Genomic DNA, 18707 nt, shown 5'->3' with positions numbered 1-18707 from the left:
CCTCCTGCCTCCCAAAATGCTGGGATTATAGGCTACTGTGCTCAGCCGCTTCCCCATTTCTTGAATCCAGCCCTTTGCTTTTCAGAGCTCTAAAGGAATCCAAGATGGTAAAGACAGTGCTTGGGAAGGATTTTCCTTTCTTGATCCTTCCCAGTCCCTGGGGTGACTGTGGATATGTGGTAGTGGATATCCGTGATCAGTCAGGGATGGAATAGACTAAGTGGGGACAGAATGGAAGAGGGAGGACATTTTGCCGAAAGAGTCTTGCTGTCTCCACGCTCCTCCTAAAGTCTTGCCTAGAGCAGAAATTCTTGAGAAGTTCCATCAATTTCCGTCACATTTTCACACTGTAGTTCCCCAATGGGAGGCTGTCGCTGAGGAAGTTTAAAGCCATTCGTCACAAAAATAAACTCAGGAAAAGCTTTGAAGTTGGGTGCATACACATGAAAGAACATTAAGAAGAAAACCATGCTGGGTGGGAACAATGGTCCTTCCCACCCAGACTGCCTCCGACCCTGCTTGCTTTGTGCTCTGAGAATTTTTGTTTGTTTGTTTTTCTGATTATCTGATTATCAATTTTTTTTCTGATTAACACATTTTACTTGAGAACATCATGGAAGTTCAAAAACTATATAAAAATAAAATCAAAACTGCCATTGTCCCACCCCTCAGACAGTCCTCTGGAACATTCCTCCTGGTCTCTTTACTATGCATAATCGTGAGTACAGGTGGTGGTATGTATCTTAACGAAATTGTGATTGCGATTAAGATCGAAAATCTTAAATTTTAAAGCATTATTCCATTGTGAGCATTTCTCTAGGTCCCTAAATATTATTTCAGACCATTCTTTCGGCTGAGCTTAGCTTTTTACCTGTCTAGATCCAGTTTTGCTGCGTTTCACTTCCTCATCCACCCATTCTCACAGCAGATCCAACAGCTGACCCCTAGAGCAAACAAGCCCACCTGATGACCGGTGTTGACGTGAGCATGAGTCTTGTCACCCAAGGGTCTTCTAACTCCCTGCTTACTCCCTGCTCACTTTTGCTCTAACATGAGTCTTGTCACCCAAGAGCGTTTCTAGCTCCCTACTCACTTCTGCTGGGGCGCATGGAGACCCCATTCCCATGGACCTCTCTCTACCCTGCTCATTCCTTAACCTGACCAAATAAGCATCTGTGTTGACCATGTTCCCCGCCACCATCTGCTTGAGTTTCTTGGCCTTACGATGTTTGCTTGTGTTATTCTCCTGAGGACCCAAGATCTCTCTGCCATGTTTTGCAAAAGCTTCAAGCATACCCTTTAAGGCCTCTCAAGGACCACAGCTCAGAGATACACTGCTGAAGAAATAAAGAACGACCTGGGGACAGGCATGACTCATGACGGTCACTGTGCTGAGGCAGAGGGACAGTCCCCTAACCCATTTCACACAGGTAAAGCCAAGTTCTCTATACTTTGGAAGTCACAGGGGTTTGTACACAAGCTGGAGACTTCCTTTGTTGGCTCCAGCCAGCTGTGGTTGAGATAAACGAATATGAACAGAACCTAAGAGCAGGTCCCCAACCCCTGGGCCATGGACTGGTTCCATTAGGAACCAGCAGGAGATGAGTGGAGGGTGAGTGAGCATTACCACTTGTGCTCCACCTCCTGTCAGATCAGTGGCCCCGTTAGATTCTCATGGGAGCACAAACCCTATTGTGAACTGCACATGCGAGGGATCTAGGCTGTGCACTTCTTATGAGAATCTAATGCCTGATGATCTGTCACTGTCTCCCATCACCCTTAGATGGGACCATCTAGTTGCAGGAAAACAAGCTCAGGGCTCCCACTGATTCTACATTATGGTGAGTTGTATAATTATTTCATTATATTAATATATTACAATGTAATAATAATAGAAATAAAGTGCACAATAAAGGCAACGTGCTTGAATCATCCTAAAACCATCCCCCCACCTGCCCAGTCCGTGGGAAAATTGTCTTCCATGAAACTGGTCTCTGATGCCAAAAAGGCTGGGGACTGCTGCCTAAGAGGCTCTGGGTGTCATCACCAGCCTTGGGACCAATGCCGGACCTGCTAGGTAACTCTGGGGAAGTCTGAACTTCTAACTTCACCTTGCAGTGGAGACAACACCAGCTTCTTTACTAAGGCATTTGGAAGGGGAAATGGAGTCACTTATGTAAATCACATGCTACCCCATCAGGCACACAGCATGTGTTCAATAAATGGTCATTGTATTTGCATTTCTATTAACAATGTAAATCACAAGACAATGTCAAAAGAAAGTCCAGTTGGAGTAGAACACAGAGGAGAGAAAGACGGTAAAAAGATTCGAAAAACAGCCAAATGTGGTGGCTCATACCTATAATCCCAGCACTTTGGAAGGCAGGAGGAGTGTTTGAGCCCGGGGGTTCAAGGCTGCAGTGAGCTATTATCATGCCACTGCACTTCAGCCTGGGCAACAGAGTGAGATCCCATTGCTTAATTAATTTAAAGAGATTTTTTAAAAAGGCATCATGAAGGGAGAGGAAAGGAATTCACCCTGGAAGGAAGACTCAGATTTTAACAGAGAAGGGAAAGAGGGACATTCCAGCAGAAAGGAACAGCAAGAGGAGAGGCATGGAAGCTGTGAGGCACCGTGTTCCTGAAACAGTACATGGCCCACGACAGAGCAGCCGGGGTGTGAGGGATTTATAAAGGGAGTTGTAGGCAGCAGAGCTAGAAGTGGAGGCCAAAGCCAGAGAGGAGAGCCCTGGAGGTCGTAATAAGGAGGCTGGGTTTAGCACTTGGGTAATAGGGAGCCTTTGAAAGTGCTGGAGCCAAGAGGTGCCATGATCAGAGATGTGCTACTGTAAACGGTCACCAGTGGATTCACATTCTTGTCTTTTCTAAGTAATTTTGCATTGTTTTTCAGATTCAAATGTATCTTAAGAAGAAGTCACAGACATGTTGCCATGAAGCTCAACCACTTATGTCGTGTTCTCAGGGGTTTTACACACAACCCAGCCTCTGCCATCCACAGCCCAGCAGCCCCACTGCAGCCTCCGTGCACTCCCACCTCACATCTGAAATAACAGCTGGGTACTCAGGGAGTCTCATGGGCCATCCTGGAAGATGAATAAAAATTGGTTTCTGTGTTTGGCCTTGGCGCTGCCATGTGGGATCTGATGATACAGTTATTTAGCAAGAAACCACAGGAACAAAAACAATGTGATAAAACCCAGAGAAAGTGAGTCCTTCTTCTGTGGATGGCAACTGAATGCCACAGGCTGTGCAATGCCCACCCCGAGCAAACCCGGAGGCCCTGGGTTTTGACTGAGCCCCGTCACCGAGGGCCGCGCGCTTCAGATTCCTGCTCTGAAAACAGGGACTGTGGTTCCTATGCCCAAGGAAACAGAGCTTGTCAAAAATATTAAAGTGTGGGAAATGTGGTTCTCATTTCTTTTCACAAGAATGCAGTTTCCAGAAAGTGCTGTGTGACCAGAACCAATGACTCTGGTGCATCAGCGATGGTCAGAGGAACATAGTTTTGCAGTCTTGATAAAGAAGGGAACCAAAGTTGAACAACCTGCAGTATCTCAGTTTTACAAGGAGGATGGTGAATCAGGAAGAGCGTGGAGTTGAAGGCCAGAAAGGAGAAAAGAAATGTACAAAGTCCTCACAGACCTCATTTCAGAATGGTAGATAGAGGTTCATGTTCCAGGAGCCTCTGCCCACTGCCCATCTCTGTCTCTCTCTCTCAATCTCTCTGAGCCACACACACACACACCCATGCACACACACGCCCATGCACGCACACACACATGCACGCATACACACCACTCCCCTCATGCTTTCTATGCTATAATGGGACTCTGCCATACTAAACCAATTCATTGTCTGAAATGGAGGCTGCTTTGGTTAAAATAATGACTTCAGCATCCTGTGTCCTTCCTTGTTCTTTAAAATGTGGCTTCCATGCTAGATGTGGTGGCTCATGCCTATAATCTCAGCACTTTGGGAGGCCGAGGCAGGCAGATCATTTGAGCTCAGGAGTTTGAGACCAGCCTGGCCAAAATGGTAAAACCCTGTTGTCCCTACAAAAAATATAAAAATTAGCCAGGTGTGGTGGCATGTGCCTGTAGTCTTAGCTACTTGGGAGGTTGGGGTGGGAGGATCACTTGAGCCTGGGATGCGGAGGCTGCAGTGAGCCAAGATTGTGCCACTGCACTACAGCCTAGGAGTCACAGTGAGACCCTGTCTCAAAAAAAAAAAAGAAAGAAAGAAAGAAAGGAAAAAAAAGTGTGTCTTTTAGACAAGCAGCAGCACTCCTTGAGAGAAATTCAGAATTTCAGGCCCTACCCAAGACTGGCAGAATCAGTGGGAATTTTAACCAGGTTCCAGAGTGATTCTCTTGCCCATTAAAGTTTGAGAAGCACTAACCTACATCTATTGAGAAAACAAAATATCTGGATGTATTGAGATTTTGCTATTCTATCTGGGCCTACTTAATATGTACACATGTATAGGGAAACCACTTTAAAAGTACAAAAGCCCTCAGTGAGGAAGAGGCAAACTAGAGAGACAAAGTCAATTAGTGCTTGCGCTGGGCTGGGGGTGAGGTGAGGAAAACGGGAATGCTTGCTAATGAGCATGGGTTTCTTTTGGGGGTGATGAAAATGTTCTAAAATTGATTGTGGTGATGGTCACAATATACTAAGTTGAGAATATACTAGGAACAACATAGGTAAATTGCATGGCATGTGAACTGTATTTCAATAAAGCTTGAAAAAATTTAAAAGCACTCGGAAGCCTCGGAAATAGCAAACTGAAAACTTCTGACTGTAAAAGAGACCACCTGTAGAGCCAGATCTTAAGGATGCATTAAAGGCCATCTCATCTTTTCATAACTTCATACATAATAAATATCAGTAACTTATTTTTGCTCTAAAACAATATAGGACATTTTAGCCCTCTAATAAGTAACTGTTCTGCTGTCCTGGCTTGGTGAAATGTTATCACGGGAATGTTAAGGAGCAGAGTTTCTTTCAACAGAGGCACTGGGCCAGGCACGGTGGCTCACACCTGTAATCCCAACACTTTGGGAGGATGTGGCAGGAGGATCACTTGAACCAAGAAGTTTGAGACCAGCCTGGCCAACGCAGTGACTCTCCATCTCTACAAAAAATTAAAAAAAAAAAATAGGTAGGCATGGTGGCACTTGCCTGTAGTTCCAGCTAATTGGGAGGCTGAGGTGGGAGGATCACTTAAGTGGGAGGTTGAGGCCGTAGTGAGCCATGATCTCTCCACTGCACTCCGGGCTGAGTCACACAGCAAGACCCCATCACAAACAAAAACAAAAACGAAACAAAAAACACAAAGAGACACTTAATGGTCATCGGCTCCTAGAACCAGGTAACTGGGGTTCGTATCCTGGACTTTCTGATTTAGGCCCCCTGCTCTGACCCTGCTCCAGCCATGTCCTTCCCTATGAAGCGAGAGAAGATGCTCAATTCTCTAGATCATTCATTGGCAATCCCAGCATTTCCTACCCAAATGCCTGAGCCTGCATCCCAGGCCTGCACAGGTCTCTGCCCCAGGTCTACCCTCCCTGGGGTGGAGGACAGCACAGACATGCACTACCCTAGACTGGAGGCCTGGTTGAGGATGGCTGTTCATGCGGGAACATAGACACAGACAGAGCCCTTCTGTAGTCCTAGACAGTAGACAGGCTGCCTCCCTTACTTTGCTACTTTTTAGTGTAAATCTCTAGGCCGAGAATTCTAAATTTGAACCCAACTTTCCAGGTCACATGAAGACACAGATGTGAAGATAAGAGGCCAAAACATGATATTTAATGGTTTCTTAGTTTAACAAATAATGTTTAAATATATTGACCTATGGAATTTCAGTCTACATTTGTGTTTACCTTAAAAGCTCGCAATTTTAGAGGTCGCCTGATTGCTTTTTTCCTTCTACATCTGTCAGGTAATAAGAGAGTATTTCTGGTCTTCTATGGAACATGCCATATTTTATAGGCAAATATTAATGCATAGGCCTTACACATTAAAGGTCATCTCATCTTTTCATAACATCATACATAATAAATACCAAGAATTTATTCTGGCTCCAAAATAATACAGGAAGTTTTAAGACAAGAAACATCTTAAACTTGTTTACCTTCATGTATGCCTCATATTTGCAAAACATGGTAGTTAAAAAAAAAACAGGAAATGAACAATAAAAAAAACCACTGAATATTTTATAATATTAATAAAGCTTAAGGCTCCTCCTGGGCTACTTTTCTACTTATGAAGGATGGAAAAGCAAATCCTCTAGACAAAAATGCAAGGCTCTGAAGATCTTTTTTTCTTTTTTCTTTTTAAATAATAGAAACAGCTTAAATGGAACTTGGGGAGGGTAGGGCTTAATGAGTTTAACCATGAGAGTTTAGAGTTTTTCATGGCGCTTTGAAGCTTCTTAAATAGTTCAGGGACATAATCCTAGAAAGGGTGATTTTGTTACTATTGTCACATGCAACCCACAAGTGGAGCAGGAGAGATAACCTTACTTTATTGCCCTCTTAAAATATTCTGCTTTGGGAATTATTTTTATTCGCTGTAAGTCGTGAAGCTGGGGCTGAGGTCATCACTTGCCTTTGCCTTCCATGAGCATACAGATGTCACCCATGTGTTGACAATCGGGTTAACTCCCACTCAGATCCTATTCTACCCCAGAAGATGCTTAGAATCTGTCATCCATCCTTTATGCCTCTTGTCATCTAGATTCCTTGTGGGAACTCTCCAGCTTTTTCTTTGTACTGAGGATTAGGTATAAATACAATAAATATGTTTCAACATTTCAATCATTTTAGACACCGGGGAGGTAGGAGAGACGGGGAAAATGATCTCAGATAAGACTATGAATTTGTAAGCTGCCATAGAGCTGTGCTGTTCAATATGGTATCCATATGTGGCTATTTAAATTTAACAAAATAAAAGATCCAGTTCCCCAATAGTACCAGTTGCATTTCAAGTGCTCAACAGCCACGTGAGGCTAGTGGCTCCCAATATGGATGGTGCAATACAGAACATGTCCATCATCACACAAAATTTCCATTAGATGTGTGGAATGGGAGAGTCTGAGTGTTTTCTCCATCATCCCAGCCAAGCTTTCTTTTATTTACTCCAGGATCAGTACTATGATTTCCTATACCATCACATTTTTTGCAAATTAAAGCAATTTATTCTTAAATTCTAAAAGCAGATAATAGTGATGGTTGCACAGCTTTGTGAATATACTAAAAACCTCTGAGTTGTACATTTATTTATTTATTTTAGAGACAGGGTCTTGCTCTATTGCCCAGACTGGAGTGTAGTGGCACAGTCATAGCTCACCATAGCCTCAAACTCCTGGGCTCAAGCAATCCTCCCACCTTAGCCTCCCAAGTTGCTGCGACTATAGACACATGTCACCACACCCGGGGAATATTTTTTAATTTTTAAAAACTTTTATAGAAACAGGGTCTCGCTCTGTTGCCCAGGCTGGAGCACAGTGGTTCAATCATAGCTCACTGAAGCATCAAACTCCTGGGCTCCCAAAGCATTGGGATTACAGGCATGAACCACTGCACCTAGCCGAGTTTTACATTCTAGAAGAGTAAACTTCATTGTATGTGAGTTATATCCCAAGTTAAGAAAATAAAGCCTAATTAGTCAAATATCAAGTAATAATTTTATAACCACCTTGTCAGGTATTGTACAGAGCAGCCCAAATGGTCTTATTCAAATGAAAATCAAGAATCAATTCATTTCTGAAAACAATCTCCATCCTCCAATGGCTCCCAATCACACTCAGAATAAAGTCCCAAAGTACAGCCATGGTCAAGGACTGAGATCTGACCTCTGCTCCTCTCTCCTACCTCCCTGCCTCTCCTTTTTTATGTTCCAGCCACTCTGGCCATTGCTTACTGCCTCTTACTCGAGCATGTCTTGCACATTCCAGCCTCCTGAGCTTTGTCCTAAGCACACTCTCCTCCTGGTTGGCTCCTTCGCATCTCTGAGATTCCATCTCCCCTATACATCTCCGTTCAGAGATGCCTTCTCAAGCCCTCACCTCCCTGGCTCCACATCATAACCCTGTTCTATCTTCTTCATAGCTTGTAGCCCATCTGAAATTCTCTTAAACTTTTTTTTTTTTAAAGAGATTGGAGTGGTGGGGGGGTCTCACTATGTTGTCCAGGCTGGTCTTGAACTCTTGGGGTCAAGCAATCCTCCCACCTTGGCCTCCCAAGTAGTTGAGATTACAGATGTATGCCACCATGCCCAGCCTAATTCTCTTACTCTTGTACCTGTTAGTTTTTTTCATCTAAACTAGACTTCAAGCTCCTTGAAGGCAAGGACCCTGAGCACCTTGTTCCTGCAGAATTCCTGGCATCAACACAATGGCTGTTGTTCTGCCCACCATGCAGTAAGCATTCAACAAATGCTTGTTGTCTGAACAGACAGAGAAATAAAAGTGGAGCACGCCATTAGCACACATTCTGATTAGAAAGTAGCCATCTATGGGTTCTTAATGACACCCAAGGAGTTTTGAAAAATACACATACCTGGACTCTACTTCAGGAGCCTGATTTACTAGATCTGGAGTGAGGTTCAAATTGGCCTGTTTTTTTTTTTTTTTTTAACAGCTCCACTGTTTGGTCCAATTGCCTCATTTTCACAGAAGGGAATGAGGCTCACACTTGCCTGAGTTTTCAGCTAATCAAGCAGAAGCCTGCTTGTCAAGTCTAAGAAGCTCAGCTATCCAGGAACAAGTCTATGTGTGTTTCTGGTCCTCCATTACACTGTATCTGTGAAATCACTGTGGTTCACATTAAAGAAAATCTACTTTGACCCATAGGTCTGAAAGGGACTTTCATAACAGACCACTTCAGAATTTATCACAAGATAGAGTCAAGTTATTTATCTCTGAACTCACTCCTTCCTCATCCAGGCTCTCCTATTATAGTATCGAGGTTTTCACCTTGGCAGAGAGTTGTAAGCACATTTCACCTTGCATGTTTTTCTCCAGAGTCAAATCCAGACAGCAGATATAAAACACTGAACATCAGCAATGGGAACAGCATCTCTCAAGAGCCACCTGAGTCATATTTTCCGTTACCTTTTTGAGAAAGATAAACACCAGCAGGTTCTCCTCTCTTTATCTTCAGATGCTTGCAGGTTAGAGAGAAAATTTTCTGATTTGTATTGGCAAAAAAAAATCATGAAGTAAAAATGCTTAAATTTTTGAAGGATTCAAAAGGACCTCCTTGCTAGAGAGGAAAATTAAATGGTAATTGTTAACAAAAGAAAAAGATTACAAAATGCATCTACACTTTTGGAAATAAACCAAATGTTCTCTAGCACGCTTATCAAAAGAGGCAGGTCAGTACTATTGTTAAAAACTTGGGTTTCAATCCTTGCTTTACTATTCACTAGCTGTGCGGCCCTGGACAAGTGAGTTAATCTCGCTGTGCCTCCGTTTCCTCAACTATATAACATAAAATACAGTTGACGCTTGAACAACGCACGGGTTAGGGGTGCTGACCCCTGTGCAGTCAAAAATCTGCATATAACATTTGGTTCCCTAAAAGCTTGACTACTAATAGCCTACTGTTAACTGGAAGCCTTACTTATAACATAAACAGTCAATCAACATATATTTTATATGTTCTATGCATTACATACTGTATTCTTGTAATAAAGTAATCTAGAGAAAAGAAAATATTAAGTAAATCATAAGGAAAATATATTTAATATTGATTAAGTGAAAGTAGATCATCACATTTTTTTTTTCCTTGTCTTCATGTTGAGTAGGCTGAGGAGAAGGAGGAAAAGGAGGGGTTAGTTTTGCTGTCTTAGGGGTGGCAGAGGTGGAAGAAAATCTGTCATTGACATTTTGCTGGACTGAGCTGGTTGCCTCCTGTTGTTGTGGAGGTGGCTCACCTCATCCCAACTTCTTGATACTTTCACTTCTGGAGGTCATATTTCTCTAAGATCTTCCAGAAAAGTCTTAACGCTGCCTTAGCCTTTTTTCCAGTCCAGCTCTTACATTTTTTACTTCTCTTCCCCAGTAATAACATGAGTGTGAATCCAGCTTGTCCCCAAACCTGCCTGGCTTCAAAGCATCTGATTGTAAAGAATCTTCACCTATGCCTGTCATTTGTGGGCCTGAAGAAAACTATCCATCCTTGCAAATGTCTCCTGCTGAGATGCCTCACACTGAGACTGTCTCTCCTCTTCCTTCCTCCATGGATCTACATATTCAGGATAGTCCTGATTCTCCTACCAGTCCCAAAGGCAACAACCCACTGCTGCAGAGAATAGCGCCACAAAAGAAGGAAGACAAGGTCCCAGTCAAGAAACAGAAGACCAGAACTGTGTTCTCTTCCACCCAGATGTGTGTACTCAATGATAGATTTCAGAGACAGAAATACCTCAGCCTTCAACAGATGCAAGAACTTTCCAATATCCTGAACCTTAGCTACAAACAGGTGAAGACCTGGTTCCAGAACCAGAGAATGAAATCTAAGAGGTGGCAGAAAAACAATTGGCCACAGAATAGCAATGGTGTGACTCAGGCCTCAGCACCTACCTACCCCAGCCTCTACTCTTCTTACCACCAGGAATGCCTGGTGAACACGACTGGAAACCTTCCAATGTGGAGCAACCAGACCTGGAGCAATTCAAGCTGGAGCAACCACAGCCTGAACATCCAGTCCTGGAGCAACTACTCCTGGAACACTCAGACCTGGTGCACCCAGTTCTGGAACAATCAGGCCTGGAACAGTCCCTTCTATAACTGTGGAGAGGAATCTCTACAGTCCTGCATGTAGTTCCAGCCAAATTCTCCTGCCAGTTTGCCTTGGAAACTGCTGGGGAAAGCCATAACGTAATAAAGCAGACAACTAGGTATTTTAGTACTCCACAAACCATGGATTTATTCCTAAACTACTCCATGAACATACAACTTGAAGATCTGTGAAGGAGAGTGAAATTGATATTACTCAATTTGACTCTGGGCACTGGCTGAATCCTTCCTCTCCCCTCCTCCCCTCCCTCATAGGATTTTTCTTTTTTGGAAACCACATGTTCTGGTTTCCATTATGCCTATCCAGTCAATATGATGGAGGGTGGGGTATGGTTGAAGCCTAATCAGAGAGGTTTCTTTCTTTTTTCCTATTGGATCTTCCTGGAGAAAAGACATTTTAATAACCTTGGCTGCTAAGGACAACATGATAGAAGCTGTCTCTGGCTATAGATAAGTAGATCTAATACAGTTTGGATATCTTTAGGGTTTAGAATCTAACCTCAAGAATAAGAAATAAAAGTACAAATTGATGTGAAAAAAAAAAGAAAATCTATTATTAGTGATCCCAAACGGTTCAAATCCATGTTGCTCAAGAGTCAACTGTACTTACTTTACAGAGCTGTGAAAATTAAATGCATCGATGCATGAGAAGCATTTAGACAGTGCCTGACATAAAGAAAGTGCTGAGTAAATAAAAGTTCTTGTTGATAATAATAATGATGATTACTCCACCCATCAGCATTAAACAACTGCTAGGCAATGAGTTTCCATGTATCTCTGCTACCATGCTCAGCAAACATGAAAAAATATTTTTGAATTTATAGATCTTTTCCCTTCTCTTCCTTCCTTTGATTAAGAGTTTGATATTTATCTTCCTTTACTTTTAGTCCCCTTGCATTGCCATCAATCTACAAACCGAGGCACAAAGCTGCGGGGAGCCTGTGGTCAGTCGGAAAGTCTAGCAAGTGGCGGATAAAAGCAAGGCTAGCTGGAGATGGCTGTGCCTCACGACACAGCCCAGGGCTCAGCACATCAGCCCTTCAGACATCTGCTCTGCAGTTTCTCAGTCAGCCACACAGAGCGTGTAGGGTTTAGGTGCCTTGGGCACATCAAAATAATTCTGTACACACTTATGAGACGAGACAAAGAGGCAGCTGGAGTGTCTCATGTGTGGTCACATACTTTCTAAATGATTAATATGACTTTCAAAGTATTCGCCATCAATGGGGTGAGAAGTTGATTACATCCACTTGCCCTTTTTTAGGTCACATGAAGAAACTAAGCTAATCATTTTACAGAGCACTTTTTTCCCTTTCAAATATCCCTCCAGATGATTGATTTCATAGGAACTTTGAAAATTGTTTCTGGAAAGTTTGGTTTTAGTGGCGAGTTTTGTTTGGTTAAGTCTCTGATTGCAGTTTTTTTTTTCTCTCTTTTTGTGTGGTTTTTATTCATTTGCTACTTTTCATTAAAAGCAAAGAAATGGGGGAAGGGAATGTTGGAATTCCAGTTAATTAAGACAATAAAAATGCATTATACATTTGGTCAAAATACATTTTCTATATTATGAAGGAAATTCACAAAGAGGTTGTTGTTTATAAATCAATATGAAGTAAACATTAAATAGTTAAAAAAAAAGATGCAGAAAATAAAAAGAAACCCATTACCCTATTCATCCAGAGAGCTCTTGGAACTAAAGAAATGCTTTCATCAGAGTTTGAGTTCTAGGATGCATGGGAAAGCCAGTGAGAAAAGTGAGGCTCTCTTCCTGTCTTCCTCTCAAACATGGCAAAGGTTTGGTACCAACCCCCTTTTCAAACCCCAGGATTTGGTCTGGGAGTGGCAGGGAAGATGTGGCATCCGAGGTAGAACCTCCCCTCCAGGTTCCCATTAGGTCGTCTGCCAGCTGTGTCTCTCTCAATGCACCTTTTTGTTTAAGAGAACGCACCATCAGTAAGCAATTCGATTCACACCTGAATCACTGAAGTTGCGGATCCTGGATGAAACCCATCTTACTGCTTTTGGAGGTGGAGTCTGTCCACCTACCTGAGGGTAACAATTGTTTCATCCTCAGCTATGTCCAGTTGATTTCTGCAATGATACCTATAGAAACTAACAATATCTGTAGAAAATGATAGCCTATAACTAATTGATGGAAGGAAAGATAAAAGAAGAGAAAGATGATTATTTGGAAAATTTCCACAAATGGCTATGCTGCTCCTAAAAGGAGCTTCAACAATGTTAAAGCCATTAGTCCCAGGAAGGGCAGACTCTTTAAGCTGCTTGGTGCAAATGAGAAGATGGATGTTACTCAGGCAATGGCTGATGTCACCTCCATCTGCCAGGCATGGTCTGCTAGTAAATAACGTGAGGTGCTGGAACAGTGAGTGAGTGCTTTCTTCGTCTCAGAGGAGGCAGAAATGTTTGATGCTGCAGGACAGAACACAGTCTATATTTCATATTCTAGTTTCTCTTAAGTGGATGATTCCTTTTAGATTGAAGCACATGAAATTGACAATATTTGATTATTGTTGATACATGAAAATGTCAATTTCTTATGGTTCAGCTCATAAATATAAATATAGAGGTTTTCCATTTTAAAAGACAAATTCTGCCACCTCAAACCCGTGTCTGAACTTGGAGAGATGCTCATTCCCATACTTGCTAGCAGGGCCAACGGACCAAGGTGACCTCACAGATCAGAAGTCACAAACAAGCACCCTGCACATGGAATTATGACCCACAGATCTACATTCCCCTTGGTACACACATAACTGGCTTTTAGAAAATTAGTTGCCAGAATTTTAAAACTCCCCAGATTTCATACTGCTCCTGAAAATCAGCTTGGTGGCAGTGTGCATTCCCACAGTCCTTGTGATAAGAATTGGCTAACATGGTGAAACCCCATCTCTACTAGAAATACAAAAAATTAGCTGGGCGTGGTGGCAGGTGCCTATAGTCCCAGCTACTTGGGACGCTGAGGCAGGAGAATCACTTGAACTTGGGAGGCAGAGGTTGCAGTGAGTTGAGATCGCACCACTGCACTCCAGCCTGGGTGACAGAGCGAGACTCCATCTCAAAAAAAAAAAAAAATTGGCTGACCTGAGTAAAGGCTGCGTCCTTAGGATGGGGCACATGTTCTCCAAGTTCATCAAAGTTGTAAACCTGACCATTTTTGTTTTTCACCTGGCCCAGGTGGGCTTTTCAGTCCTAGGTTAACTAAATGAATTTGTGTTTGTGTGTCCTCACCCAAAATGCCAAAGCCTGCAATCAAAATGTCAAAAAGTGGATGATGTTCTGACCAGTTAACTGTGAGCCCTTTTCCCTTCTCCACATAGCAGCCCCACCCTCAATGTCTCAGAGAAGGTTCATTCGGTTTCAACGACCAGATGGGTAGAAAGGGAGAGAGACAAGACAGAACGCACAGTGGGAAGGCAGCATCTGTAGTCATGTCGCAAACAAGAACATGTTTTCGGAATCTCCACAGACGGGAATTCTACACCCTCTCTCTGTAATCTAGTCCTAATGTTGAGCAACCTTCACGGTCAGGAAATTCTGCCATAAATAACCCAAATCCTTCATGCAGCTTAAACCCATTTCCTCTTACTCGCTGCTCACTGGAGATGGGGAACAGCTGGTCACTGTTCTCTGTACCAAGTCCTTTGTCAACTGGATGACTGGATTCTGGCTCTGGACTGCTGTCATAATTAGGAGCCTGACTGGTTCCATATTGTGCTGTCTGCAAAAGCATGTAACACGGGAAGATAAAATTTTGAGCATGCTGTGCTTCAGAAATATGCCATCAGGGGAACACAGTGCCTTATCATGTCACCAGGCTGTTCACAATTTATAAACTTGTGAATTTGAGACTTCTGCATGGAAAAGCATGTCTTTCTGAGGCTAGCTCTGCAATGTGAGCATAACAAAAAATAATGCAGAGTTTCTAAATGCTACCAACAAAAACAACACAGCGTTTATTAAGCATTTCCTGTGCTCTCATTATCTGCCTTATCTCACATGCTCTCCACTACAACACAGTAGAAACTCTGCAGGTGGGTAAACTCAGTCCCATAGAGGCTAACTTGCCCATGTTTATGCACCCACAAGTGGGAGAGTAAGTGTGCAAACCCAATCAGTTGGACTCCAGAGCCTGTGCTCTTTTCAACCATCCCTCCGGCTTGCACACAAAGCAGGTGCTGGTATGTCCCACATGGTTCGTGGCATGGTGGGGTACAGTCCTTTTGTTTGAACAACCACACTTGGCCAGCAGAGACCAAGAAGTCATGGTAAAAATCATGCATTGAGTGTTCCTGATGTAGAGCAAAGAAAAATCCAAAGAGCTTTATGGTACAGAGCTGGAATTCTTCTCACCGAGTCCCATGAGAGACTCCAGCTCTCCACTTAGATGCAGACACTAAATGTTTCCCCAATTCCCAGCTGCATGACGTATTCCCAAGCATGTGCTTCGGAGTCCAACCTAGATCATAAGCAAGGTTCTGCCGAATATCACCTGGTCACTTGGGATTCTAGCTGGCCTGCCTCAGCATCCTTGGCAATAAAATGGTGACAAGAGAAATTGCTTCGTGGTGTTGGAGATACACCTCTCTTGCTCTCTCTATCCCCTTGTTTAGCTATAAGTTTTCTTGCTGTGCTTATTTCTACCTGACATTATTTGTTATGTGCCCCTCTGGTTATTTTTTTTTTACCTCCTTCACTAACCTGTGAGCTCAGCATTGAAGAGGCTTTTCCTGTTTTACTCACCACTGTATTCCCAGTGCCTAGCTCAGTGGCTGGCATATAGTAAACATTCAATAAATATTTGTAGAATGACTAGGTTCTCAGTAGGAAAATTACATGAATTAAATGAAACCATCTATGTAAAATGTAGTAAAGCATAGTTCTTCTCACTTCTCATAGGGTTTTCTCCTTCAAATGGAACAATCTGTTATTTAACTTTTATGTGTCTGATTAGTCAACCTCTGTTCCCTCTATGGTTCTGCAACAATCACTCTAATTTTCTCTTTTATTATGGATCCTCGGCCCAGATATCAGGGGTTCTTTACTGCCCACAACAAAACCTCGTGAATGCCCAGGGACTCAATTTCTCAAAGCATAACACACAGACACTGTTAATTGCTTACCGGACACTACCCACTTTCTTGTGGCTTGTTAGCAGAACTCAAACTCAGGCCAAACCTCAGGCAATAGTGCAAGTCAGTCTGGCAATTCAACTTCCTTCTTTCCCAACCTCCTTTGCAATTAGGGGTGGCCATGACACTCAGTCCTGTCAGTGAGAAGTAGGGAGGTGGGTGGGTCAGAGGCAAGATCTTCTGGATATGCTTTTGTTTTCTTTATAAAAAGGACACAAGCAGCCATCACTACTCCACCTTGTTCCTAGCTGGAACATGGTTCTGATGTCAGAAGCAACAGCAGCTATCTTAGCATATGAGGCAACAAGCCAACAGGCAAAACATGGAGGAGCATAAAGAAAGAGGCAGCTTGAGTCTGATGATATTGTGGAGCAGCTGAACAAATGTCAGCATTCACCAGCCTCTAACCTCTTGTTCTATGAGAAAAAAATAAAGATTTCAAGCAACTATTAACAGGGATTACTGTCACCTATAGCAGCAAAAATTTCTTTACTACTGAGTTTACGGACTTCCTTTACAACTCAATCCTTCTTTTTTCCATATTTTCTCTTTTATTTCAGTAACATTACCATCATGCCCCAAATCCTTCAGGCTCCAAATGTTGAGTTATCACTGGATATGAAGGACAAAGAAGGCATCCATCTTTGATTCCTGTCAATCTGTTCAAAATGGCTCAATCAAATCAATAAGGATATCTACATTAAATATTTATTCCACTGTTTAGCCAAAAATGGAAAGGATCTTAATTGGCTGGCAGAGATAAATCATGATGAATAATGAACAGCCAATGAAATAGTGATTAAAGTTTTGTACATGAATGTTTATTGATGTGGAACAAAGCTAAAGATGGACTTATACATTAGAAAATTAAGCTGGAAAACCATACTTTTATTAAAGATGGATATAACCCATGCATAGAAAACATTATCTAGAAAGCTATTCCCCCGGATAGCAACAACAAGTAACCCTCAGGGTTCTGGGTACTCGGATCGACTGTTTCATTTAAAACTTTTGACTATTTATAGTTCCTACATTAAAAACATACTGCTTGTGCAATAAGAAAAAAGGTTTTCTTGGGTTGTTTGTTTGTTTTGTGTTTGGTGTCTCTGACTCATCCCTGTCTCTCCACTCTCCTGCCATTACCAGCATCTAAGAAATCCAAGGTGACTGAAGTCACCACCTTCCAATGACTCCTCCACCTCTTATCTCTCACTATTTCAACCTATACCGTACTCAGCTCCCTCATCATCAACACTCTTCAGGCTACCCCCTGATTTAAAATTAACAATGACTGGTTTCTCTAGGTATAAGCCCCCAGAGTGTTCACCTAGCATTCAAGGGCAGATTGAGTAGACCCATGACTTTATTTCCACTCGTTCCTCTGCTCTTTTCAGTCCCCAAATGTTCCTTCCACATGGCACATTTAATCCCACTTCTAGTTCTTTGCTCTGTAGTTCCCCCCTTCTGGAATGTTCTCTCCAACTCTTCTGACAATCTGAACCCTTTACATTCTGCAAAGCCCACTGTAGCCTTTCTCTTCAGCCTAGGCCAAGCAGGAAGCTCCTGGGATGGTACCCAGATGATGAGGCAGGTAGTAGATCCATCTAAGCCTGGCATTGGGAGGATTCAGAGGAGAGGACATCTAAGCCTTCGGGGTCTACAGAGCAGGCACAGAATAAAAAGACTTCACACCTAATTGCTGGTCATCAGCCTTTTCCACACATCCTCCCATCGAGAGCCGCAGCTCTGTATGGTCTAATCGTTCCAAAGTGATTCTGAGCCTCTCCTCTGGGGACTGCCCACTACATCAGGGAGCATTAGACAGGGTCATCCTAGTCCCAAGGGTAGCACAGTCCTTCTCCCTCAGGAACCATGGCTATTCTCCTTCTCTCTGGAATTTTCTAGGCCAGGAGTCGTGAACTGAAATGCCTATGTGGGTCAAGCAACTGGTGTGAGTCAGCAAAGCAACTGCAGGTGTGGGACAAGAGGGAGCCCTGGGGACTGAGGGAGCTGCTATGGTGCAAGGAAGCAACTGGAACTGGAAAGCAACCTCTTATGGTTATGCAGGAATGCAAGCCAGTGCTGCTACAGCTTCCATTGTCTCAAAGAACAGAAGGCAGAAAGTTTAGACAGGCTCCACTAGTAAAGCTATGTGTGAACAAAGCATGTCAGTGGTCAATGTTTGGTCCAACAAGTCCTGGTTTGTGATCCCCTGCTCTGAGGTTCAAGGAGGTCCACCAAGTTCAGCAAGGCCAGGTTCCGGCAGCAGCAGCAATTAGTTACTATCTTCACCTTACACAGGATGATCGTTACCCATGGGGGCTCCACAGAAGTGGCCTTATTCTCATAACTTTGCTCAGAGTCAAGGACCTCTAAAGGATCCTCTCTTCCTGGTCCCTGGACAGTTAACTGTCTCCTGGGTCAGGGTCTCGTCAGGGACTAATTGGAGTCTGGATGCTTGCATGCTCAAAGCTTTATCTTATTACCCATGCTCACAATTTATTTTCCTATCTTAAAATTCTCTTAACATAATATTTCAGTTTTATGCATGAATCCATACTTCGTATACTCTAATAAAAAAAACTCCAAGGACTTTTTCCCCCAAAGCTGCAATGTATTGTTTTCTAAAGCCTGAGACCTTCTGCTGCACCTAGTTCTATCCTTGATAAGTTTCAAATCCTCTTAACATTTCTATCAGGAGTCTTGGAGGCAACGGCACTCAAAATTGTT

General features: G+C 42.9%; 1 protein-coding gene and 1 pseudogene across 1 annotated transcript in view; one reads left to right on the top strand and one right to left on the bottom strand.

Moving 5' to 3' along the window:
- Positions 1-18707, bottom strand: part of SGPP2 (sphingosine-1-phosphate phosphatase 2) — a 135185-nt gene that overhangs the window by 95953 nt on the left and 20525 nt on the right. The window lies entirely within an intron of this gene.
- On the top strand, positions 10098-11017 carry LOC100976350 (homeobox protein NANOG-like; annotated as a pseudogene).

Source organism: Pan paniscus, chromosome 13 (assembly GCF_029289425.2).
Source record: "Pan paniscus chromosome 13, NHGRI_mPanPan1-v2.0_pri, whole genome shotgun sequence".
NCBI classification, from domain to species: domain Eukaryota; kingdom Metazoa; phylum Chordata; class Mammalia; order Primates; family Hominidae; genus Pan; species Pan paniscus.
The sequence above is the reverse complement of the archived record's forward strand: the minus strand, read 5'-3'. Positions and strand labels throughout refer to the sequence as shown.